The 27,039-nt window shown below is 44.6% G+C and overlaps 1 protein-coding gene across 2 annotated transcripts in view; it reads left to right on the top strand.

Annotated features, from left to right (window-relative positions):
- The window catches only part of LOC147123192 (Krueppel-like factor 3), a 119,375-nt gene that overhangs the window by 6,023 nt on the left and 86,313 nt on the right, over positions 1 to 27,039 (top strand). The window contains exons 1-2 of one of the 2 annotated variants that reach the window (XM_085968610.1): positions 1,991 to 2,193; positions 2,321 to 2,372. The gene's annotated coding sequence lies outside the window, so the exon portion shown is untranslated. Of the gene's footprint in view, positions 1 to 1,990; positions 2,194 to 2,320; positions 2,373 to 27,039 lie in introns of those variants that run through there. The other variant, XM_085968599.1, reaches the window with a different exon arrangement.

A 27,039-nucleotide genomic window follows, 5' to 3' on the forward strand; every position in this document is an offset into this window, starting at 1 on the left:
TGACCACACCCAAAAAATAAAAATATCTTAAGTTACCAGTCTCAACATTCTTAACCTACACTCTAGGATCTTACACCTGATAGATAGAAATGTCTAAGTAAAATATTTCAAACACCAATGTTTCAAAGGCATCTAGAAAAAGTAGGCCACAAAAACCTTCTGTGTGCAAAAAAATTCCAGTGAGACTGCAGAAACAAAACAGTTCAAAAATGCAATGAAAGCAATACATTGAAACAAAGGCATATAAAATAGATGGGAAGTGAGTAAACATTATTTATTACATTCGTAGGAAAAGCCTACGAGACCCACTGACAACTTTGATGAGTTTGAGCTAAGAGCGCAGCTTCACTAGTGGAATAAATAGTGTATGACTCCCATTTCTGTCACTCTCTGTTTATAATCTCTGCAGGGGTCATATGTTTTGAAAGTTACTTGAGTTTTAAGTTGATAGAATCATATTCAACACAAACTGGTTCCCTCTACAGGTCAAATCGATGATAGGCGTGGAGGTAACTAGGGATGAATACAGTAGTAATTTCTTGATTCAGATCAGTCCAAAATAAAACAAGTACATATATTTTAGGAATATATTCCATGTATTTTATATATAGGCTTAATTTGAACAGATTCATATTCAAAAAGATCTATCCGTTTAAAGAAAGAAACACACAGGTTCAGTGTGTTGGCTTGTCTGCTCTGTGCTTTCAGAATATCATTTTGGAACTTGTGCCAAATATTAATTTTACTACCAGCCATAAGGGTGTGACTGGGCAGACTGGCAGCAGGCTGAGGGAGGTGGCTAGACACTCATATAGTTGTATCTGGTGGGGGAAGTGCCTGTATACCCTGGCAGTCTAGGTAAGCTCTTTGTTCTGCTTATGCTTCTGACTTGTTAGTGGACCATATTAAATTCAGGTGGTCCAAATCCATATATTAAGCCTAAAGTTATATAAATCCTACATAAACTTTTTGCAGTTTTCACTGATCAGCTTGCTCGTCTGGCGAGTAGTTACTTTGTACCTGACGTGGATTTCCACAGTAAAACCTGCAGTAGATGAGGGAACCAATCTACGATAATATCTGTGTCTGTGTTAGTGATAATGACAAAGAACCTAATATAGAGGGTGATATAAAGGTTTATATTACTCAATAATACTTATTTAATATTATTGTATTTGTGCTTTGGTGATTTAAGAATTTGATTTACTTATGATCAACAGTGTAAGACCAGGGCTATAAAATATTGGCCAACACTAGGAAAAACTTCTGACTTTATATATCTCTAACCCAAAGGCTTTATCTAACATTTTTGGAGAAATGAGGAGCTGAATACAGGGAATCTCATAAGCCTTGTAAATAATGTTAATAAACACCTGATTGTTTTCTACATCCCCAAATTCACACCAACACTGCTTACTGGCACCAGAAGCGATATCATTTTTACCTTGTGAAAAAAGGGATTTATTCAGTTATAAGAATTGTAGACAAGGCTTACCTGAACTGTATCAAATGAAAGAGGATTTGTTTTCTTAAAAAGATCTGTATTCCCATAAGGTGTCACTTGTTCATTTGTGCAAACATTAGCAAATTCAAAAAACAGGTTAAATTTGGATTGGACATTTAAAAGAATCGTTCTCGTAACTAAAGAACACTCATCGATGTCAGTCAGCGTGCAAATGGCAAGCAGCCAATGACCATTTCCTCAAAACCCCCTGACCCGAACTGGCCCAGCTGCCCATGTAAATAAGGCTGTTTAGAATGTGTAAATGCCTCTCCCTGGTTTCACTCCACCTCAGCCAGCCAGAGCGGTTTCCTGCTCTTTGTTTCAAGGCTGAGGTTTGCGTCATGCATTCCAAGTGCTATTTCAATGTTCTTTCCTGTTTAGGTTGTTTTCTACCAGAGGAGCTGCAGCCCTGTCCCAGCCCTGCCCCAGCCCTCTGCTCCTCCCTTCCCCAGCCCCCAGCTCCTCCCTTCCCCCAGAGCTATTATCTGTTGACACATTCTGTACTGATGGTCACTTCTCCCTGGTTGTCTCCAGTCAGGAAAGATGAAGCTTCTCATGAGATAACAGTTTACAAATTGATTTAAATTAGTCGATCAAGTGTCGCTTTGCAGTTATTTTCTTTTTGACATCAAAGTTAATGTTCAGAGTACTCTGGGAGTTGAGGCAAACGAAGGAAGTATCCAGTTGCTGTAAGTTAGATTTGTTGACGTGTAAAGTATTTGTGGAGAGATTTTCATAACTGCATTTTAAACAGACCTTTCTGCAATATTATTATAATTGAAATTATAACATTTTTCTGATTGTTTATTTTTTCAGAAAGAAACTGTTGACTGAAAAAAGGACGACATCAGTTGAGCGAAGGGACAAGGTAAGTGTTCTGTTGTGATTACCTCCTCCTAGGTTAGTTAACTTATTTTATTATGTGGGAGAGATTGTGTTGCATCTATTGTAAACACATGAATATGCATTGGCCGACCAAGCTACTTTTCATGAAGACCTTTAAAATTATCTTTTATAGCTGCTCGTACATGGGTTTTAGTGGGGTGTTGGTGCCGCCAGTTCTCAGTGTGCGGCTCCTGTGCAGCCAGCACCAATCCCAGTGTAAATTCACTGGATTTGTTTAGGCCGACTGGTATAAAAAAACAGTGGCCGGCCTTAGCGAATCTGCCACCTTCACTCTGGGGTTGCCACTGGCTCCATGGGATGCACCACGAGAGCTGGTGGCACCAACACCCCACTAAATCCAGCATAGAAGCAGCATTAGTTCAGTTATGGTATGCACGGTGCCTTGAGGAGACAACAGATCACAGACACAATGTGAGGAAGCTTTGATCAGCTGAAGAAGTTTAGCTGATTGAAATTTTTAACTGATTAACTGAGCACTAATTCCATTTAATTGCCATTTTGACACTTATAAGTACATAGTCTCCTTATTGCATCAACACTTCTCCATCCATTCAGCTTGTGAAGCTCAGAACAGTAATGCAGATATAAAAGCAAACAACAAGCATGGATAGATTTCCACTTCCACCTGATACGCTTTCAACGTATGAGAGTGCAGGATGACATGTCCATACTGCCAACCAAAAAAGAAAACTCTGCTTAACTTTATAAAGTATCGGGGATGTCCAGATGACCACTTCAGGGACTTGATGGCTTACTCCTGTTCTGCTCCATGGAATGTTAAGGCCAAGTGACAGCGATTGGGACCTGACACTGCAATTATTCTGTCGCTTTTGCATCAAGGCAAAGCAGAAGTCACTTCATAACGATACAAAAGTAATAATATAACAGCACCACTGTTCCTTTTAAGCTGCACGGCCCCGCAGCTCTCTGGACCTCCCGTGCAGCCGGCTCTTCAATGCGAAAAACTGCGCATGCGCGGTATTTTGAATGGGCCGCGCACCCCCAAAAAATAATTAATTAACGGGAACATTGAACAGCACCCTTAATTTAACATGGGATCCAGCTTGCCTTGCTTTATAACTATGTTGTTATACCTAATTGTACTCCAAAATCAAGTTGTGACACTTATCGCGTGCCTGCAGCGTAACTAATATGATAATGACATGATAACGTCACCATATGCTGGAATCTAGGATGCTTGATTTTTTTCTTTTCAATCAGTACCAAATCTATGTATTGGGGCAAATGATATTACTGTTATATGCCACATATATTACTAGGGATCAAAGAGAAAAGACTACAAATGCTGGAAGTATGAAATATAGAAAATGCTACAAGAACACTATCACCACCTGAAAATAGGAAAGACAGATTAACTTTTCAGGTTCAAACTCTTTGTCAGAATTTAGTTCTTGAGTTCTGATGAAGGGTCTCTGCCCGAAACATCACCGTGTTTTTTTTCTCTTTTCAGATGACGAGCCTGCAGAGTATTTCCACTGTTTTCTGTTTAACTACCACTTACACTGTAGACAGCCTGTATTATAATCATTTGTCTGTATTTACAATCTGCGTGCTTCTCACACCTTTTTGCAATTAAATAATAACAGGATATAGGGTCTTATTTGTTCCTCTGTCGGTGATGTTGTGCGCCAGACAACAGAGAATAAATAGGCTTTATACATCCATTTCTCTGTCATTCCAATAGGAAGCATTTTCAAATAGTTAATGATTGGTTAATAACAAGTTGGGTGTTAGTGTTAGTACAAAAGGTCAATGTGGGGCTCGATCTCGTTCTTTTATCAAACAATTGTATAATGTTTTGGTTCTCAATTTTGTTTCGATCAGCTTGTATTCCAACAGAGGTCAGTGTGCTCATTCCTAAACGATCTACTCCATCAGGACTGTCAGTAATTTTTTTTAGCAGATGTATATTCACAACATACATGAGTTATGTAAAATATTTATTGACCAAGTTTTATTTTGCTGGTGCGACTTAATGATCTACAGATGAAAATATTACCATCTGTAACCTGAAGTCGCAGTCATAGTCAAACAGAAACATGCATTTTGCAACCCGATTTATACAGTAGAAATGGTTAGCAAGCTCTCTGGTATGGAGTTGTATTCTTGTCCCAAGTGTGGGTTTGAGACAGGAAACCAGACAGCAGTCTGCCCTGATAAGGGAGGGTATTGTCTGAGGGAGTTGGCTCAAGTGCATTCCCCAGAGATTTTTGGGTGGGAAGGGATGGCTGACAGGATACCACATATTATGCTGCCTAATATTCTTCTCCATAGCTGACTGTTTTTACTTAAGTGACTAATGGAAAAAAGCTGCATAAATTTACAATGTATTTTCATCTTAAATTTAGTTGTATATCTTTGTCACATATGTATTCATTTCAGTGTTTGTTTGAGACAAATTATAATGGAATACATTCATCAACAGCCAAGAGAAATATGATCCAAAGTATGAGCACGAGCATTGTGAACAGGACTTGGGATGTTTGTAGGGTGCATGAAAGTATCTGGAAGAATGATAAAATTTAACAAATCTAACTCTTCCCTTGATCAGTCACAGCTGCCATTCTTAGCGAATCAAATAGAGCATGTGTGCATTTCTATGGCAACAGTACAGGCAGTTGACGGCTTTGTGAATTTGTCTCAGGACTGCATGTCTCACGAAAAGAATCACTTGGCTCATTTTTTTCCTCTTGTATTCCTGCCCTTCCCCTGCCCCCTTCTTCACCTGCACACCACAGCAAACCCTGTCTACTCAGAAGGTGGGACAGTCTAGGCCTTCAAAGTGCTTGGTCAGACCCACTATACAGGCAGTCACCTCGAGCTGTGATTCAAGTCAGCTGATGCCGATCAGATCAATTTTTGCTTCAGCTCATCTACATTACCTTGCTCCAACGTGGCAGCCTGTCTTGCAAAGCTGAGGGAAAACTCACTCGACTGAGAATGTAGCTCAAGCAACAACAACTTGTATTTATATAGTGCCCTTGAAATAGAAAAAAAAATCCCAAGATATTTCATAGAGGTGTAAAAAAAACCCTAAGCCAAAGATTAACAAGGATGACCAAAAGTCCCACTGAGCTGAACAATGGATGGGAGGTGTTGGAGGTGGATGGTGTGGTCGAGGAGAGGTGATGTACCATGATCACAGTCACAGAGGATGTCTTTTGTGACTTCAGTTAGGGCCATTTTGGTGCTGTGGCAGGGACAGAAACCTGATTGGAGAGATTCAAACCGAGAGTTGTGGGAAAGATGGGCACAGATTTTGGAAGCGACAACATGTTCAAGAACTTTGGAGAGAAAAGAGACATTGGAGACAGACCAATAGTTTGCAAGGACAGAGGGGCCAAGGGTGGTTTTTTTTAAAAGAGGGGGGTGATGGCAGTTGCTTTGAGTGGGAGAGAGACAGTACCTGAGGACTGGAAACTGTTTACAGAGTCAGAGGGGGATAGGAGGTAAGTCGGGTAGTCATCTGTTTAGTGGAAGTGGAGTCAATGTAGCAGGAGGTGGGTCTCATGGACGAGATGAGCTTATGAGGGGACATGGGAGAGAAACTAGAGATAGACACAGATTCAGGGCTAGGGCAGGGGAAAGCTTGGGAGGAGGTTTGGCATGGTGGGAAAGGGAAAAGGGGGCAGCAGCAAAGGTAGTTGAACTGATGATCTCAATTTTAGTGACAAAGAAGTCCATGCGCTCCTTGCATTTGAAGGTGAGGGGGGAGGGAGTAGGGGAGAGAGGTTTAAGGCAATGGTTGATAAAAGTGGATAAAAGATGATGGGGGCTATCTTTGCTTTCCAGGATGATCCTGGAGTAGTGAGTGATTTTGGCGAGACTTAGAATTGACTTTTTTTGTGATAGGTTAATTCACCTTAGCATAGACTTCTTTTCAAAATAACTTGTTGAATGGGCTGTTTCTTGTTCGCAAAATATTTTTTTGAATTGTTTTGTCTTCCTGAAAATAACATCCACAGTTATCGAATTTGTTGAAATAACATTGTTAGTTTGCATAAGAGCTTCTAGTACTATAATAGACTTTTATAAATCCATGCGAATCATATGCCAGTTATCTATCTATCTATATATATAAAAAGCTCTTCTGTCCGTCTGTCCTTCTGTCTGTCTGTCTGTCCTCTATACACTCAAAAGTTATAGCGCGTACCTACACATGTGTTGCATCAAAAGAAAGCTTACGATTCCGGAATGGTCATAAGCATATTTACTTTTTGGTCAGACAAAAATTGTGCCGATGGTATACAAAAAACGTTCAAAATTCCGCTCATTATCCACTCATTAGCATTGAGTGACATCAAGGTTGACCAATCGTACAGTCGAGCGATGTGACGGTCGACCAATCGCTGTGTCACGGGGGCGGTTCATTGCGCGTGCGGCAGGCCATCCTAGAGTCGAGTGACGTGACGATTAACCAATCCTACAGTTCAGTGACCTGACGGTAGACCAATCGTGCGTATGTGGGCGGGCCTAATCCTTCTGAGCTGAGGTGAGTGGCTGCCATCTTGATTGCTAACTCTTCATTCTTTTTCCCACTTTTCTGCGTGTTTAATTTCAATTGTTTTAAAAAAAGTAAATTCATTTGTAAATATTTTTTCTAAGCTGATTAATTTTCTACCTTTCACCCTCTTTTTTTCTGTTGACTCGCTACCTCCGCCGGGCGCCGCAACCTTCCAGGGTTAACCAACTGCAGGCCTCGAAGCCTCGGCGTCTCCTGCCCAGCCACGCCGAGCTAGGCACCTCCCGTCCCACTCAACAAGCGGCCCGCGATCGCCGCCATCTTTGTAAAGGCTAGCTGGGACGGTAATGAGCCGAGCGTAGCCACCGCAGCCATCTTTGTAAAGGCTGGTGGGGCGGTACGGAGCTCCGCAGAGCCATCGCCGGCGCTGGGCTCGGGTGGTTTGTGGCCTGCGGCCGAACGGCGGCTGCGGAGCTTGGGCTGCACGGGGTGCTGGGCTCGGCTGGGCCATGCCAGTGCGGGTGCTCGGGGCCCCGGGGCCTAGCCTTTTCCAACCGTCGGCAGCGCAACTCTCAACACTGGCAGAGGGGAGAGGGTCTGCTAGCTCCCGCCACTCCCTTCCCCCCCTTCCCCTCCTTCCCCCACACCCTCCCCCCTTCCTCCCCCTCCCTCCCCCTTCCCCCTCCCCCCTTTCCCCCCCACTCCCCTCCCTCACACCCCCTTTCCCCTCCTCCCTCCCCCCTCCCTCAAACCCCCTTCCCCCCCTCCTCCCCTCCCCTCCTCCTCCCCCCTCACACCCCCTTTCCCCCCACCTCCTCCTCCCTCCTCCCCCTTTCACCCCCTCCCTCTCCCCCTCCCCCCTCCCTTCCCCCCTTCCCTCCCCCCACCCCCTTCTTCCCCCTCCTCCCCCCACTCCCTTCTTCCCAGTCCTCCCCCCATCCCCCTACTCCCCCCCTCCCCCCTTCCCCCCTCCCTTTCCCCCCTCCCTTTCCCCCCTCCCTTTCCCCCTCCCTTTCCCCCCTCCCTTCCCCCTCCCTTCCCCCCCTCCCTTCCCCCTCCCTTTCCCCCCTCCCTTTCCCCCCTCCCTTTCCCCCCTCCCTTTGCCCCCCTCCCTTTGCCTCCCTCCCTTTCCCCCCTCCCTTTCCCCTCCCCTTCCCCACCCCCCTTCCCCTACCCCCTCCTTCCCCTACCCCCTCCTTCCCCTACGCCCTCCTTCCCCTACGCCCTCCTTCCCTACGCCCTCCTTCCCCTACGCCCTCCTTCCCCTAGCCCCTAGCCCCCCTTCCCCTAGCCCCCCTTCCCCTTTCTCTCCTTCCCTCTCTCGCATTCTCTCTCTCTCTCTCTCTCTCTCTCTCTCTCTCTCATTCCCTCTTTCTCTCTCCTTCCCTCTCTCTCTCTCTCCTTCGCTCTCTCTCTCTCTCTCCTTCCCTCTCTCTCTCTCCTTCCCTCTCTCTCTCCTTCCCTCTCTCTCTCTCTCTCTCTCCTTCCCTCTCTCTCTCTCTCCTTCCCTCTCTCTCTCTCTCCTTCCCTCTCTCTCTCTCTCCTTCCCTCTCTCTCTCTCTCCTTCCCTCTCTCTCTCTCTCCTTCCCTCTCTCTCTCTCTCCTTCCCTCTCTCTCTCTCTCTCCTTCCCTCTCTCTCTCTCTCTCTTCCCCCCCGCCTCTCTCTCTTCCCCCAGTCGCTCTCTCTCTTCCCCCCCCAGTCGCTCTCTCTCTTCCTCCTCAGTCGCGCTCTCTCTTCCCCCCAGTCGCGCGCTCTCTTCCCCCCAGTCGCTCGCTCTCTTCCCCCCAGTCGCGCGCTCTCTTCCCCCCAGTCGCGCGCTCTCTTCCCCCCCCCAGTCGCGCGCTCTCTTCCCCCCGGTCGCTCTCTCTCTTCCCCCCCGGTCGCTCTCTCTCTTCCCCCCGGTCGCTCTCTCTCTTCCCCCCCGGTCGCTCTCTCTCTTCCCCCCGGTCGCTCTCTCTCTTCCCCCCGGTCGCTCTCTCTCTTCCCCCGGTCGCTCTCTCTCTTCCCCCCGGTCACTCTCCCTCTACCCCCCGGTCGCTCTCTCTCTTCCCCCAAGTCGCTCTCTCTCTTCCAACAACAACATGCCCTCAAAAATCCCTCGGCACCGCCGGGCACTCCAGCTAGTCTATCTATATAAATAAAAGGATAGTGGTGTCTGTCTGTCCATCTGTCTGTCTGTCTGTCCGCTATACACTCAAAAGTTATAGAGCGTACCTACACATATGTTATACCAAAAGAAAGCAGATGATCAGGGGAGTGTCATAGGCATATTTACTTTTTGGTCAGACAAAAATTGTTCGGACAGTATACAAAAAACTTTCAAAAATCCTCAAAAATCTGCTCGTTAGCGGTTGACCAAGCCTACCGCTCATTAGCATTGAGTGACGTGATGGTTGACCAATCCTACAGTTCAGTGACCTGATGGTTGACCAATCGGTGCATCATGGGCGGGACCTAATCCTGCAGCCTCCCGAAACTTCGCCGCCATTTTTTCCCCTCAAACTGCCGTTAGTCAGGCGAGTGGCGGCCATTACAGATCGGCCGGGCCTGAAGCTCAAAAAATTTCCCTCTTTCTCTCCTCTTCCCTCTCTTCTTCCCTCTCTCTCTCTCTCTCTCCTTCACTCTCTCTCTCTCTCTCCTTCCCCCTCTCTCTCTTGCCGTGAGTGTGGGACCGGCAAAACCGGGGCTTTCCAACCAGCCATCTCTGACCTCAATCAGACACGGGAGTCCGCAGGGAAAGGCGTTCGTCTGCCGCCCGGCTAACCAGGTCCAAAGGCCCGCCGCGTTAACCATCAGGAACCCCGGGCTCGCTTCGGAGCGCTGGGCACCTGGCCTCCCGTTGTCGGACTGACTCCGTTCTGCTACCGAGGTGAGTCCGGCCGGGCCTTAGGCGCTAGCGAGAGAGAGGGGAGGCAGGGAGAGAAATGAAAGGAGGCAGAGACAGGCAGAGGGACAGAGAGAGGGGGAGTGAGGGAGAGAGAGGGGGAGTGAGGGAGAGGGGGAAGGAGGGAGAGGAGAGGGGGAGGGAGGGAGAGGAGAGGGGAGGGGGGAGAGGGAGAGGGAGAGCAGAGGGGGAGGGAGGGAGAGGGAGAGCAGATAGAGAGGGGGAGGGAGAGAGAGAGGGGGGAGGGAGAGAGAGAGAAGGGGAGGAAGGGAGAGGAGAGGGGGAAGTAGAGGAGAGGGGCAGGGAGGGAGAGGAGAGGAGAGGGGGGACTGAGAGGGTAGGGGAGGGAGAGGAGAGGGAGAGGGAGGGGAGAGGAGAGTGACCAGCCCACCAGTCACAGAGCGGGCGAGCGGCAGCGGCCGGCCGTAAACCGCGCGGCCCAAAAAAGCCCTGGCAACGCTGGGCCCCCCCAGCTAGTATGTAATAATTGGACAAACTTTATCTAAAGTTTTCATGTTGCTGTGGGCCAGCTGGGATGAGATATTGTGCCAATTTGGTTCAGTGTGCCCTTTGGGTAAACATTTTGCTGAGTGAAACTTGATCTTGGAGCATTGGAGGTGAAGCATAGTTTGAGCTGAGAACATACTCCTCAGCAAATGTTCTTATTTCTCCTAAGCTTTTCATGAAACAGATAAAGAAATACTAAAAATGAATGTTTGCTTTCATTTTGTGGGTTACTGATTTTGATGTCCCACAGTATTTAGTTTCAGAAGTGTAATGTGTGGACAATTTCACAATTGACCATTCAATTAGAATACACCAAAACCTCTTGCAATCACTCCAAATAAGAGACTTTCTTCAGGAATATGTTTTCCCTTGTGCTAATTGTTGGTAAGCTGACTGCATTATAAAGTTCTTTAATTTTTTATATTTCTGTTAAATTTGATTGAGGCATTTTTATTTGTTGGCGCATAAACTGGATTTTAGAGGTGAGAAGAATGATTATTAGACCAAGCTTTTTTCTCTCTTTGTGTAAGCTGTAGTTATTTACATGACCCAATTGGTTAATGTCCTTGGACAATTCTTACATTTTATTGGCTTTGCCTCCTCATCCACCTTATTTGCATACTGAAGTGGTTGCTTGGTTTCAGTGAGGGAATGGGTGGATTATGTTTCCAAATTTCTGTCTTGTTTGGGCAAGCTAAACAGCCCTGACAAAGAGCCATGGGGCTGGGTGTGGAAAGGCAGGAACGTAAAGTGCCACAGAAACGTTTATTAACAGAAGAAAAGGTAGATTGTTTGCTTACATTAATAGCACTCTGAATAATACTTTTGGATGGTTTTGTTGAGGAAGGAAGAGCAATGGAAAAGTAAGATGATGAGCTTGTGCTGTTTTCTTCAGCATGTTCTGAAATCCATTAGTACAGTTGTTTCCTATGGCAGTCAGCTTGGGTCTTCCTGAGCAGTCTACAGTGATTAACTGTTTATAACACCATTCCTTAGTATGGTAAGATAAAGTTCATAATAAAATCTGGATAGATTTCAAATATTTAAATCCAGGAAATTCTATTGCACAAACCAGGAGTTGAAAGGAGGTGGTGGGGGTGGGAGGGGGACTTTTAAAAGGAATGTTATCATCATTAAAAAATGTTCTTGCTGACACTTTTCTTACATGAGGCAATGTTGTAAATCTTATTAAAATGCACCATCCCACCATTTGCATGTGGCATCATTGTGATGAAAATGCTTTTGTCCTCTGTCTCCTCTCCTTATTTAAACAATAGATCTGCCAAACAATTCTTCATAAAGACGGAGGCCCCATAACGAGCACCAAAGAGCTATCAGACATTCTAAGAAATAGGGTGATGGGGTTGGTGGGGTGGTGGGGGGGGGTCAATTGACTTTTTTCAGAAAAATATTTTTGGTAAAATTAAAAAGATGAAATGGCATCCAGACAATAAGCTGGCTGAAGAAAAATATAACCAGGATGGTATCAACAAAAGTGGAACTATCCTGTGTTAAACTGGAACATCTGGTTAGCTTATTCTAAGCCACTCCGATATACTGTGACTTCTGATATAGCAGACATGGTTTATGTCTCCCTCAGTAAGCGAGAAAATAGAATCCTTATAAGGAAACCACCTTTAAAACACAGCAAGTTGCTAAAGATAGCCTTATAAAAGTGTAATTTAAAGGGTGCATTAATGGAGGCAGAAATGTAAGTCCTCTTCTATACTTTACAATAAAAATCTTTTTGGAATGTTTCAAAAGTGCAAACTTTGTATAAAAAGCTAACTTTTTAATTTGACTGAATCCAGTCCTTTGAAGTTGTCACAGTTCAATGAAGTCCTGTCTCCTCACTGTACCTATGGGATTAAACTGCTTATTGACAAGGCTGTGAATTATCAGACTCTGCTACTTTAATGTCATGTCCGGTATCCGACTTGCACAAGGGCACAGAAAGTGAGTTACTAGTTGTACATTGTTTAATAATGCTCAATTTAAATGTGATTTGGTGGACTGTAGTGAGATTCATCACTTTAGATGGGTATTTCTGTTCTGGTATTTTAGCTGGCAGGCAAAAAAGAGGAAGAGCAAAATAAATCTTAAATTATGTCAGCTTTGGATTTTGCCACCAGGGAAATTTTATTCACTCTTTAAAGTAGGGGGTGACCCTTCATTAAAATCTGCTGCCGATGGTGAAGCAAACGGGAATGTAAATACACTACCTCCAAAGTCAGTAAGGTATAGTCACAAGCACTTGTACAGTAATGATTACAGATCAGAGATTAGATCAAAAGGGGAACAATTACTTTGGAAAGATAACCCTGTCTTATTGCTCTATCTCCACCCTCTACCCTCAAAACCAAGACAGTAATCATAAGATGAAATCAGTCAAATCAGGTTTGCAATGTTAAAAATACTATGGAACATGCCCAAAGGTTATTCACCGATTTCCAGCCACTGCCACTACAGGTATGTGAAGCAATTTGCACTTCTCGCTATCATAAAGTTGCAATATTTTTTATATTCGTTCATGGGATGTGGGTGTCGCTGGCAATGCCAACATTTATTGCTCATCCCTAATTGCCCCTGAGAAGGTGGCAGTGAGCCACTTTCTTGAACCGCTGCAGTCCGCGTGGTGAAGGTACTCCCACGGTGCTGTTAGGGAGGGAGTTCCAGGATTTTGACCCAGTGACGATGAAGGATCGGCGATATATTTCTAAGTCTGGTTGGTGTGTGACTTGGAGGGGAACTTGCAGGTGGTGGTGTTCCTATGTGCCTGCTGCCCTTGTCCTTCTAGGTGGAAGAGGTCGCAGGTTTGGGAGGTGCTGCTGAAGAAGCCTTGGCGAGTTGCTGCTGTGCATCTTGTAGATGGTACACACTGCAGCCACGGTATGCCGGTGGTGGAGGGAGTGAATGTTTAAGGTGGTGGATGGGGTGCCAATCAAGCGGGCTGCTTTGTCCTGGATGGAGTCGAGCTTCTTGAGTGTTGTTGGAGCTGCACTCATCCAGGCAAGTGGAGAGTATTCCATCACACTCCTGACTTGTGCCTTGTAGATGGTGGAAAGGCTTTGGTGAGTCAGGAGGTGAGACACTCGCCGCAGAATACCTAGCCTCTGACCTGCTCTTGTTGCCACAGTATTTATGTGGCTGGTCCATTTAAGTTTCAGGTCAATGGTGACCCCAGGATGTTGATGGTGGGGGATTCGGCGATGGTAATACCGTTGAATGTCAAGGGGAGATGGTTAGACTCTCGCTTGTTGGAGATAGCCATTGCCTGGCATTTCTGTGGCGCGAATGTTATCTGCCACTTATCAGCCCAAGCCTGAACGTCGTCCAGGTCTTGTTGCAGGCGGGCATGGACTGCTTCATTATCTGAGGAGTTGTGAATGGCGCTGAACACTGCAGTCATCAGCGAACATCCCCATTTCTGACCTTTTGTTGGAGGGAAGGTCATTGATGAAGCATTGATAATCCCAGAGACAGGGCCTAACCTGACTCCACAAATGAGTTTGCTTGATTTGTATTCCCAATCCTTCCTCGCATCAGTCCTCAACCAACAGATGGCTCTCTAAATATTTAAATTTTAATTGCTGAGAAAGAAGCTCTGAGCATGTGCGCAGGCCTCAATCCAGGGCTGGAGAATTGCAGTTAAGACCAGGCAGTATAAATGAGACATGTAGCTGCAGTGCTGTTGCACAATAAGAGGATGGAATGTGGAAGTGGGTCAATGTTTGCTGCGTGACGTTTCATACAGCATTATAGATGCAGAGATGGAATAAAGTGCAGAATGGCTCTGTTTTCACCGAAGGGGTACGGTCCACCTGAAACAAAATCGGCCCGATTCAGATTTCAAATCAGTTTGGTCCCCCTCATCCCTTGGATTTTTAAAATAATTTCGGGGCAGCTTCAGTAACCGTTTAGTGAAAGGCCTTGTCCCACTTCCTGTACTTTTTAATCTCACTCATAGTAAACAGTAAACTTTTGTTCCCAAAGCAGACTTTGCCCATAGCTGGGCTCTGCATTAGCACATCGTGTTGCCAGTGTTGGTTAACCGTGGGGACAATTCAGCTCCCGACACTGGTGTGTTCAGCATCTAGTAGCACAAGTGAGCATTGTTTTGTCAGTGTGGGAATCCTGCTTTCAGTACAGTATCCTCACTTGAGTGGTTTGTATTCTAGTGTGAAGTATGTTTGGACACTTTTTTTCTTCAAATTTAAAAAACATTCTACACAGAAGAAGGGACACTGGTGTGTATCTGGTTCCAAAATGTATCTTGCTACTGAATAAATGGTTGGTGTAGGAATAATTTGCACCTGAATGAATCATAATCAAAACCAGGTAAACAAGTGACCTAAATCATTTGGGAGTTAGTGACTCAGCAATGTAGGAAGGTTTCAAACCAATTATATTCGTAATTGAATATTCTGCTAATCTCTAAACAATGAAAATGAATCATTGGCACACAAACAAATCATCATAAAAATGCTATAACTTTCTGGTTGAATGTACTTTAGCCTCTTCCATGGAATGCTGTCCTGGCCGGCCTCCCAACTTCCATCTTCTGTAAACTTGAGCTCATCCAAAACTCTGCTGCCCAGACCCTAACTCGCACCCAGTCCCGTTCACCCATCACCCCCTGTGCTCACTGCCCCGTGTCCTAACTCGCACCCAGTCCCGTTCACCCATCACCCCCTGTGCTCACTGCCCCGTGTCCTAACTCGCACCAAGTCCCATTCACCCATCACCCCCTGTGCTCGCTGCCCCGTGTCCTAACTCGCACCCAGTTCCGTTCACCCATCACCCCCTGTGCTCACTGCCCCGTGTCCTAACTCGCACCCAGTCCCGTTCACCCATCACCCCCTGTGCTCACTGCCCCGTGTCCTAACTCGCACCAAGTCCCGTTCACCCATCACCCCTGTGCTCGCTGCCCAGATCCTAACTCGCACCAAGTCCCATTCACCCATCACCCCTGTGCTCGCTGACTTACACTGGCTGCTGGTCTGGCAACACCTTGATTTAAAAATTCTCATCCTTGTTTTCAAATCCCTCCATGTTCTCGCCCCTCCCTATCTCTGTAACCTCCTCCAGCCCTACAACCCTCCGAGTTTTCTGCACTCCTCCAATTCTAACCTCTTGCACATTCCCGATTTTCATCGATCCACCATTGGCAGCCGTGCCTTTTGCTGACTGGGCCCTAAACTCTGGAATTCCCTCCTTGAACCTCTCCACCTCGCTACCTCTCTCTCCATGTTAAAACCTCCCTCTTTGACCAAGCTTTTGGTAACTTGTGCAAATATCTCTGTGTCTCATTGTCAATTTTATTTGATAACGCTCCTGTGAAGCTCTTTGGAATATTTTTACGATGTTATAGGCGATATATAAATGCAAAATTGTTGTCATGTTGAATAACTCATTAGATTATGCATTTCAGCCACATATAGATATCAACAGGAAACATTTTTCTTTATTTAATTTCTTGTGCTCACAAAGTTGAGGAATGTTATTGTTGGGGAAATGGAGGAATTTTCCATTTCAGGTCCTAATTATCAGCATCAAGCACTCCGACATCTGACATAATAAACCAAATGTGAAATTGGTCAACCACCCTAATCTTCCTTTGGTTCAGCATCCATTTTTCCTCATGCTCATGTGAAGCATCTTGTTATATGAAGTTATTCTATGTCAAAGGCACTATGTAAATACAAAGTTGTTGTTGTTGAATAAAGGCACTAATACCCTTTTCACAGTGTATTAACCAATTGCCCCCCCACCACCTACCCCCAAGACGATCTATTACTCCACCGGTGAATTTCATCATTGGCCGCAAGAACCATCCTTATAGCCTCTCTGGGTGAGGTTGCCAATTCATAACAAACTCCGAGCAGTTTTGTGTAGCAGGTCTACAATGCCCGCTCAGAACTCTGTTGATACCATGTAATCTCATGTGGTAAATGTTATAAATTATTGTTCCTGGTTGAGAACTTCCAAGAAGGATCACTGCCCCCCCACCCCCACCAACCCCACCCCACATCATGCGAAACTCTGCATCAGAAGTGCTAACACGTAAAAACCTACCCCTATGCTATTATAAGACTACTATAGGTGGCACAACAACAGGGGGCAGGTAGAGACAGCTGTAATGAAAACAGATGTCTCTTAAAGTTGACCCTGCTGTCTGCTGAGAGCACGAATTCCAGAAGTGCCTGTGCTGGGGTGCCAAGCTGTCATGCGCTCAAATGCAAGCCCCAACAGCTCTACTTCAGTAAGTGGTGCTCAACACTATGTTTAAACTTCTGCATTCAAGGGATGCAGTTCCAAGCAATGGTGCTGACTGGGAAAGTTCCACAAAGTGCGAAGCCTCACTGCTGATAAGTAATACAGTCTCCGCACTTAGAAAGAAATAAGTTTAAAACTTTTTAAAAATAGCAATTGTTTTGTTACTTGAATAATGACAGCAATCTTCTAAAGACCAGGATCTGACAAATTAAGCAAGTATGTGTTGAGTACCGTACCACACCCAAACTGACTGTGCAATGGTGACTTCAGAAAGTAAATATATTAATTTGCTGTTGAGTAAGTTTTGCAATGAGTAACTTTAATCACAACAACCTGGCATGTGGGTGTACCAATGCACCGTGGTGCACAGTGGTACGACATGTTTTATGTCACAATTCCTGTTATGTCAAGTTATTGATCTCAGCCAGGGACGTAGGAAGAGATGCATAGCAGAAGGTCACAAGTTAAAGGGTGTGAACCAACCACTGGCATGCACTTCTTGGTAGCCAATTATAGAGTAGAAATAGCAGAGACCCCAGAACAGGTCTCCCATCTGCCCTATTGGCTGAGGAATGGCTTGTGGCAATGGAGCAATGTTAAAGACAAAAATACCAAACCCAGGAAGGGGAGGAGCAAAGACAACACTGTAGAAAATTCACCTCCCAGTTATCTGTGCTGTACATTTATACGTATGAATGAATTTGAAATACAACTGGAGAAAACTAATTTGGATTTATCTAATATAGAATTACTTCTGCACCATAAGTAAGTATTAGTATTTTGTCAGTCATCATTAGAGATTAATGTTGGACCACTGACTCATTAAAAGTGTCTGAACAAGTTGCTCGTCCAGATCTAGAAGATTTTACTCTGAATTTACTGAGGTTTATGTGGGCCTCGAATTACCTCAATCTGACTTGCGCCGAAAGTTCCACCGGTCTTGCCAGTAGCAACTAAAGTCAACATTTCCTTCGGATCTCATTTGCATACATCGGAACATATAATCTGGTGTAAAGCAAGCAGCAACTTAAGATAACCATTGGGGACCTGGATCCATGCCTCAGCTGCCTGGGGGCAATGGCCACATGGAGGAATTTGGCTGCTCAAAGAAAGAGTTTGTCCGTCACTTGGATGATACACGCCCCAACAGCTCCTTGGCTAATGCGGCACAGATGCCCTGTGGCTCACTGGAAGGATGCGGAGCTGTAAAATGTGAGGGTTGTTGTCATTTTAATTGTCATGGACAGAGCAAATGTGACAGTGGAGCGAGTCTGCAAATCTTCATAATGAAGTTGGCAGAGATGCCCAATGGCATCCTTGGAGAAGGGCAGCTATCGGATGTCTGGCTCCTCGGAGAGATCATTGTAGTACCGGAGAGATCGTTGTAGTACCGGAGAGATCGTTGTAGTACCGGAGAGATCGTTGTAGTACCGGAGAGATCGTTGTAGTACCGGAGAGATCATTGTAGTACCGGAGAGATCGTTGTAGTACCGGAGAGATCGTTGTAGTACCGGAGAGATCGTTGTAGTACCGGAGAGATCGTTGTAGTACCGGAGAGATCGTTGTAGTACCGGAGAGATCATTGTAGTACCAGCGTGATCTACAAACACATTGAGGTTGGTAGCACCTGGTGGGCTGCTGTCCTCAGCCTTGCAGCCTGAGTCTCCTGACCAAGACAAGCTGCTGGTGAAACTCCTGCTCCATTATGATGATGTAGAGTGGTATGTCCAAGGGGAAAGCTATCCCTTGTCTGAAGTTGATCTGAGGGTGGGATCTGGGATGGGGAAAGTCAGAGGTGACAAATATTTTTTTCTGGGAAGAGAGGAAAGCACTACGGTAAAATGAAGTGCAGATGTCAGTGATTAAGAAATGTGAAGGAAAGGATTAAAAAGTTCCTTGGAAGCCTGTAAGCTGTAAGTGAAGTTAATGCCCACTTCAGCTCACCAACTCCTCACTTTAGTCTGAAGTGCGAGGTGAAGCTGTTAGACCAGTGTTTTTGGGTACAAACTTACACTGATTGCAGGAGTGGTGAAACCCAAGAAACGCCCATGTACTTGAACAGTCCAGCTAGACGCTGAGGTGCTTTCGTGATCATAAGATGTGCACTGTTAAAATGAGTAGGAAATTTGCATCTAATGCAATAACTATGCATAAGAGCTGCAATGTTCTAAACGTGATTTTCCCTACTCTTTGTAACAATGGTGTAAATGCCAAAGATTGGGAGGAATTTCTCCCCCCCAGTGTCTTTTCTTCTCTGGGAGATGATAGTTCCCTGATGCTGCTGGCTGGAAGTGTTTGATGTGAAATGAGTTTGAGTAGAGTCCTAATCCAGGCACAATTCCACAGAACTAGTCATTGATTGGGTCAAATTGGCAATATCACAGAAAGAGTAGATAAGATTGAGAAATGGTAATTTCACCCAGGGCAGTGCGGTGTGCTCTTGAGGCTGGGGTTGAGGCACATTATTGGGGTATAGTAGAAGGAACTTTAGCCCAGATCTGGCCGTCCTATGCTGATTTGGGAGTACTCGATGCTGACACTATGCTGAGAACCGGACGGGTTCAGCCAGCCAGCAGCACAAATGACTAAAATTGCCCCTTGCATTACAAGTCCTCAGGACTGACGACCAATGTTCCCCGTAATTTTTTTTTGTGCTGAGTGGCCCCTTTAATGGTCTGTGCGGCCCATTCAAAAGTCCACATATGCGCTTTTTTCCAATTGAATAGCCGGCTCACCGGCTGCATGGGACCACTGGAGCGCTGCGTGGTCGCACAGCTTAAAGGCGGCATTGCTGATGGCCATCATTTTAATGAGATAAAAATGTAACCAGTACATAAAATTTACAGCACAGAAACAGGCCATTCAGCCCAACAATTCTATGCTGATGTTTATGCTCCACACGAGTCTCCTCCCACCTTGCTTCATCTCACCCTAGCAACTTATTGATACAATGTCTATATAAATATAGATGTACTATGAGCCCAAGTCTAAAATGCACAGATTAAAAACCTACCTTTGGAAATAGCAACATAAAACTGAGAAAAGAACAGATAAAATTGCAGAACTAGCTCCAGGCTGCAAGTAAAGTATCTTTTACACTCCTGGCTCTCCCATCAGGTTGTTGCCCAGACACACAAAGAGAAAAACCAGCAGTGAACAACTAGCAACTACATATCACCTGATGGCTATACGTTCAAAAAGACTGAAGCAAATGCAGTAAAGTGCATTATAGACGAGAAGGCCACAGCAGATTTCATAATGGTAGCCCACTGCTAGATTGTCAAAGATTGCTCATAACTACGATGATGCCTCAATTAACCGCCATTATGGAGGGGTCCCTGCTGTTGAAAATGAAAATCGGCGGATTATCGCACCAAAAGTTGGGTTTACGCGTACGGTATAGCAATTTTGTAAGCATGGGAATAAAGGTCCGCACAATACAGATAACAAAAGAAACACGAGCAAACTGTGCAGCGAAGTAACCTCTCAATCATGGCTTTGTCTTTCTGGCAGAAACCACGATGGTGAATAATGGAGGTTTCACTATGATAAAATGAATCCTCCTCTATCCCTTTGTTAAACTGAGTATATACAGTACATCATTCATCTATTCGGGTAAAAAGAAGCAGCCAATACCCAAAATCTGAAGTGAAAACAGAGAATGCTAAAAATGCACAATTCTATCAGTGTCAGCAAAGGACAGATAAATGATTCAGGTGGGACCCTTCATCAGAGTTACCCAGTTCTGGAGGAGGATTATACCTGAACCATTAACCTTTCTTTTATCTTCTTCAGATGTGGATTGGTCTACTGTGTATTTCCAGCATCTTCTGTTTTCGTGCCAATTGTACGTGCTTTAAATATTGTGGGTCTGCATAGACCTTAGAATCATACAACTTCAGTTTTGTTCTTAGTTACTTCGCTGGTTCATATGTGTTTGAGAAGAGTTTTAATGCAGGCACACCTTTTTGCCTTTTAACGTACTGAAAGTTTTCATTTTGAGTATATTGTCCTAGTTTTTGTCTTGATATTATCTGTCTTCACCTCTCACCATGCAGGTCATATTACAACTGCAAAAACCCTCCACCCTAGGCATTTATCTTAGCAGTCATTTTTTAATCTCCTTATTTTTAACACAGTGAAACTTGTGCGTCATTTCTACGTACACATATCAGGCAGTGTTTATCAAGGATTACTGTCATGAACTAATGCAGGCAGGCAAACGTATCGCCAAATGTGTTTCTAACTGTAAAGGGAAAATAAAAGAGAGTAATCAGATAAGAGAAATCCCATGTACAATAAAGGGCTAAACTGTTGTGTATACTGCTATTAAAAACCTGCAGTCTCACACCATTGAGCGTGTTTTGTTGGGCTATTCAGAAGGTTGTTTGAGGAGTGCATGTCATCCACTATGAGGCTGTCATCGCCATTCCGACTCCACCTAAACATCCCGCACTCTTGCAGATGTCTTTGTGCAGCCACTTGGGGGGGAAATATTGTGATGTACACAAACCAGTTTTGGCACTTCTACCTGGCTCAAATGATGCTTGTGTATTGTGGAACACACAGAACTTGTTACAATCATTCTGACACTTGTACTTTAATTGTTAAATATTTATTATTAATTTAAACATAAAGGGGCAGAATTTCTTCTTCTTTGAGCCTGGGAGGCACTTAACTACTAGTGCAAAGCAGAACAAAAGAGTTGAAGACCTGTAACACCATGTTTCCTCCCCGTTTGCTTTTGCCCGAAATGGGGAGGGGGTAGGTGAGGATGAGGGGTAGGAGTTGGGGGTGGGGGAGTGCTTGTCTAGAATAGGCACAGACATTATAAGCCTGGAGTGATGTCACCATGGCTCCTACCTCAGTTTCCAGGGTCTCTGCTTGGAAGAGGCCCAGATGAACATCACCCAAAGATAGTTGACCTTCATGCTCGTGTCCAGCTCCCTCAGATCAGAGGATATGAGAAGAGGGTTAGAGCAAAATCCTGGAAATGGGGAAAAAACTGAGTGGCCAAACCTGAATATATTTTCCATACTGATTCAGTGAATGTTGTGGTGAATAACTAATATATTATTGTCTATTAATGCTGCGCAGAAAAGGCCACCAATCACACACCAGTCAAAATTTTAGAAAGATTATGATCTAGGTGTCCGCTATTAGCAACTGTCAGCCTTGGCTTAGTACCAGCACTCTTGCCTCTGAGTCAGAAGGTTGTGGGTGCAAGCCCACTCCAGAAACTTGAACACAAAATCTAGGCTGGCTCTTGAGTGCAGTCCTGCAGGAAAGCTGCACTGTCATAGCTGCTGTTTTTTGGATGAGATGGTAAACCAAAGCCCTGTCTGCCCTCTCAGGTGGATGAAAACGATACAACGGCACAATTGAAAGAAGAGCGGGGGAATTGTCCTGGGCCAATATTTATCCCTCAACCAATATCTAAAACACATTATCATTTCATTTGTTGTTTGTGGGAGCTTGCTGTGCACAAATTGGCTACTGCGTGTTCAACATTACAACAGTGACTACACTTCTTTGGCCGTAACTCGCCTTGGGGTGTCCTGAAGTCGTGAAAGGCAATGCAAGTTGTTGATTTCTTTTACCAAGGGAACTGGGGATCCTAAAGCGATTGTAATAAAAAAAAGTACTGTTTTCCACAAGGAGGTGAGTATAATAGTAGCTAATTAAACATCCACTGCTTTTTTTCTTCATCCCTCTCTGGCACTTAGAAATGCGAAAGCAGAGACAGAAAATGCAGCAGAAATATTTTGAAATTCATTCGGTGGTGCTAAAATCTACTGCCAACAATGGAATGGAAACCTACATAGAGCCAGCTTCCTAGATGGTCACGGTGTCTTTCCCTTATCCCTTCCCTTTCTGAATACCTGCACGTACGCCGTCTCGGTAAATGGATAGAAGCAACCATTGTTGAGCTAGGACACACCCTGCACAAAGTATGCATTGAGATGACTACACCCATTCCTAATAAGTAAATGGATTAAAGGAACAGTGCCATCAATATATAGTATCCACAAGATGTTTAACTGGGATTGTAAGTAGATGCAGCCTGATGACATCGTTCATCAAATTTGCATTTATTAATTTATTTTTGTATTGTACTTTCAATAACATTTTTTAAACTGCCTTAAAATAGTTTGCACTTCAACAGATTACAGCAGTTGCTTATCTAGCCTGTCTAAAAGCTCTCTACCTTCTTATCATTGTATTTAGATTGTGACATCAATTGCACTGGATATCGTTACACAATAGCCAGAATTTTGAAGTTTAGACCCGTTGGGAGCGGGGGAGCACGGTAGAGCGGGGTTTCCCCGCACGCTGTGGAGATTTAACTCCACAGTGTGCGTGTGATGTCACGGGCAGATTCCCTGTCTGGAACTTTATCCCTTTCAAGTATTTGAGCATGCTCGGTTGTCCCAGGGTCTTTGCACAATCATGCACATTCACAGTTGCTCACAAGTAATGTTTCAAGCTTTTAACATTCTGACTACGGCCCTTCTCTAATGTCGGGATAAGGTCCATACAGGAAAGCAATGCCAGAAATTCATTGCTGGCCTGTATCAGTGAGCTGAGAGCTCAGCCTGTTTGTGGCCAGAACAAAATGTGTCCCACAGCATACAGCACCAGCACCAGTGGGGATTTATGTTTGCTGCCTGCGGAGTGGTAGAAACCACTTATTTGAGATTGGGCTCTGTGCTGCCAGAGACACTAACAGTCCCCCATTTATTTAATGCACTACTGCCAGAGTCGGTGCTGTGAATAAATGTAGCCAGTGCTTGTGGTCGTAAAGCACACGTGGACCATATCCTTTCGATTAACAAAGAGTTTACTAAAGAAACTACATTTTTTTAAACTTGCAGTAATCATGGTACAGAAGATCCAAAACCCCTGAATACACTTGTTAGACCAGGTCTGAAAACTGAAGGGAGAAAATAGAAAGCTAGGCTAATTTGATGAATAACTCTGATGGGTAGATCAGAAGATCGGCACCTCTTGTCACGTACATATCATTGTGCTCCATGCACCTTTTAAAGGCAGTGTGATATCTCAATCAAAACTGCTGTAAATATATATAAAATAGGTAACTGGTTTGTCAAAGTATATGGTCTGAAAGGTGTGACTCTTGATGCTAAGTAATTGCTGTTTAGTTTCCCTGCCCAAAACTTTTAAAGAAAAATGCACAGCCTTGGATCAAGAACTTAAAATTCCTGAATGCATGATTTATCACACACCTCCCTATCTACACAAAGGACACACACCAGTGACCCACAACGTATCTGTCTTGTATGGTTGTATATTAAAATTACCTCAAACCCAACTCCAATAAGCAAGGTACTTTATTCAGTGATACTTTGTAAAGTACTTCATGCTTCTTTATTTCAAGGAAATTATATTTAATCGGATTAGCCAGTAAGGTGACAAAAGCAATATTAGATTTAAGAATGAAACTTCCATTAGATTTCTGGGAGATATGTTATGATATGTTATGATATGTTAATTGAAATGCCATCACAAAATAAATTCAATAGGTAAATTTATCCTTTATATAAACAGAATCTTAAATAGTTTTTTATAATTTGTGACTGACAGTGACTTTGTAACTCACAATACCTGTGTGTACTAACAGCACATTTCTAACACACACTGGAGGTGAAATTGCTCTTTGATGAAAGCATGGAACAGGTGATGTGAATAGGCAGGCCGTTTTACACCACACCTGATTTACTTTTCCATTAACTTCACTGGGCACGGTGTAAAACGGGCTACTGATTCCCCATCGCTCATTTTACACTTTCACCGTAGACCAATTTCAACTCCACTGACATTCATTTTGGTTTCAGTTTTATCCCTTTTTCTGCTCTGCCGGTTCCACAGTTATTGGTCGCCCATTATTACTTTGCCAAACTGGCCATACTTCATAGGACTAGTTTCGTGAACGTGTGCTCCTGACGTGGACCCTCACCTGCCAGAAGCGCACTTCAGGATGTTTTCCGTCAAATTTATTTTAGTGAATGGAAAATCATGGAAGTGCACCAAGCACAATTATTGCGTGTGACAAGACATGACTGTCTCTCAAATTTAGGGGTGAGAAGGGATGCAAGATCTTCGAGGGGAAAAAAAAGATTGTTCAGTTGGGTTATATTCTTGTTCTTTTTACACTTCTAATTTTAATTTGCTGTGAAATCTAAGTATAACTATATTATTACATGTGTGTCCCTGGTTGGGAATAAGTTTAGGGACAAAGGATTATGACAATGCAAACTAATAATCAAGGAAGTAGAAACACTCTGTAGTTTTTTAATTAGTTGACAGTGTGATATGAGTTCCTGGAATTGGTGGGTGGGAAGCAAAGGGAATGCCAGCTGATTTTTTTCCAAGAGGCCTGCAAATGCCCTTCAAAAACAAGCCTCACTCTGTTAAAGTAAAAGTAACCCTTTCTGTTGGTGTCCAGCCGTCCGCATCCTCTATTTTAAAAATATATCTTTTGGGAAAGGATATTGCGGTTGGTGAATTCTCACATGCCTTCTGGTCCTGGACTTTAATCTAGGGGTACTGGGTCATTATCTGTTAGAGGTATTTTAAATACTGTATTGTGGAAATGCGCATTGCTATTTCCTTGGATCCATGTGTGGGAAAGTTACCCGATTATAAAAACAGAAAATGCTGGAGACACTCAGCAGGCCAGGCAGCATCTGTGAAGAGAGAAACAGAGTTAACGTTTCAGGTCGATGACCTTTCGTCAGAACTGGAACAAAGTTACCCTATTGTTTGGAATAAGAAGATCTATCTATCCAAGCAGTCTGACATCAGAAGTTTCTGCTGTAACTGGACAGTTTGGAGTTTGAAATTGTGTTGTGTGAAATCTGTAACGAACATGAATGTAATGTATGTACCTTTAAGGGAGAGAACTACTTTTTACAGCTCCTGTATACTGTAGTACCGGCAGTGACCACACCTGTATATAAACCCTGAGTAGTGATCTGTACAGTTAGTTCTAGAGTAACCCTCATTCAGTAAACACCTGTTGTACCGTTTCCCCTGCAGTCTGTGTCTTATTATACACAGACACAACATTGGCGACGAGCAGATTCGAACCTACCTGCAACTCTGCATCACCTCCCAGGGATTCGCTCCTGGAGAACAGTGGAAGGAGGCCGAGTCCAGAAGCACGGGCGTCAACCACGGGCAACCGCCCAGTCATCCAGCGGAGATTTGAGCATCGCAGGGGAGGCTGTCGAGAGCCAGGCTTGGCTTTCCAGTCATGGTGGTCCAGCGAAATGGGCTGGCAACAGGTACTGCGCAGACCCTTCCCGGACAGCGGTGGCTAGAGCTGACTGAGCGGCACAGAAAAAGGCCGAGCAGCGTTGACGGGGGAGAGAGAGAGAGAGCAGAGCGCAGCCGGTGTTCAAGGGCCGAGCAGCGTCAACGGGGGAGAGAGGCGCGCAGGAAAACACGAGGCGCTGCCATTGCCACGAGGACCGCAGAGAGTGGCATTAGCAGCAGCGCAGGAGCAGCGCACGAAACTCAAAGGGTGTCGCCATTTGCCACGAGGACTGCCGAGAGCGGCGTCGGCAGCAGCGCGGGAGACGCCATTTTAAGTCGCAGCAGGGAAGAAAGGAATGCGCGGGAGACACCATTTTAAGCTGCAGCGGGGAAGAAAGGAAAGCGCGAGAGACGCCATTTTAAGCCAGTCTAACCACACCCAAAAATGCCGAAGAGTGGCAGTATCACAGCGTTCGACAATGAAGTCAAAGATTGGACAACATATGTCGAACACATAGAAGTATACTGCAAGGCGAATGAAGTGCCAGATGACAAGAAAGCGCTGGTATTGTTGAATTCCATGGGTGCAAAAATGTATGGCTTACTACGAAACCTAGTAACCCCAGAGAAGCCAGTAGAAAAGAATTTTGAAAACATAGTGTCAATCCTACAGGACCACTTAAACCCCACACCGCTGCTGATAGCAGAAAGATTTAAGTTTCACAAAAGGAACCAGCATAAAGATGAAAGTAATGCTGAGTATTTAACGGAACTGCGCAAGCTATCGAAGCACTGCCAGTTTGGAACGGGACAAGCAGATACTTTAAGGGACAAGTTTATGTGTGGGCTTCAAAGTGAAGGAACCCAGAAACGGCTTCTATCAGAAAAGGATCTTACACCGAACAAGGCTTTCAGCATTGCAGTATCACATGAAGCAGCAGCATGGGGCGCTGCAGAGATACAACGGAGACCGCAAGAATATGGCACAAATGAAATGTCATACGGAACAGTGAAGTGCTATCGCTGCGGCAGAACAACACACGACCATAATGATTGCTGGTTCAAGGACAAAGTGTGCAGACAGTGTGGAAAAGTAGGACACATAGCAAGAGTCTGCAGGTCAGGAAAGAAAACCAGCAGCAAGAAATCTCCACAGGAGAAGTACAAGAAGGTACATAAGGTGACGGAGAGTAGTTCAG

This window comes from Somniosus microcephalus, chromosome 2 (assembly GCF_052327205.1).
Source record: "Somniosus microcephalus isolate GS21.2 chromosome 2, FLI_Smic_1.0, whole genome shotgun sequence".
NCBI lineage: Eukaryota > Metazoa > Chordata > Chondrichthyes > Squaliformes > Somniosidae > Somniosus > Somniosus microcephalus.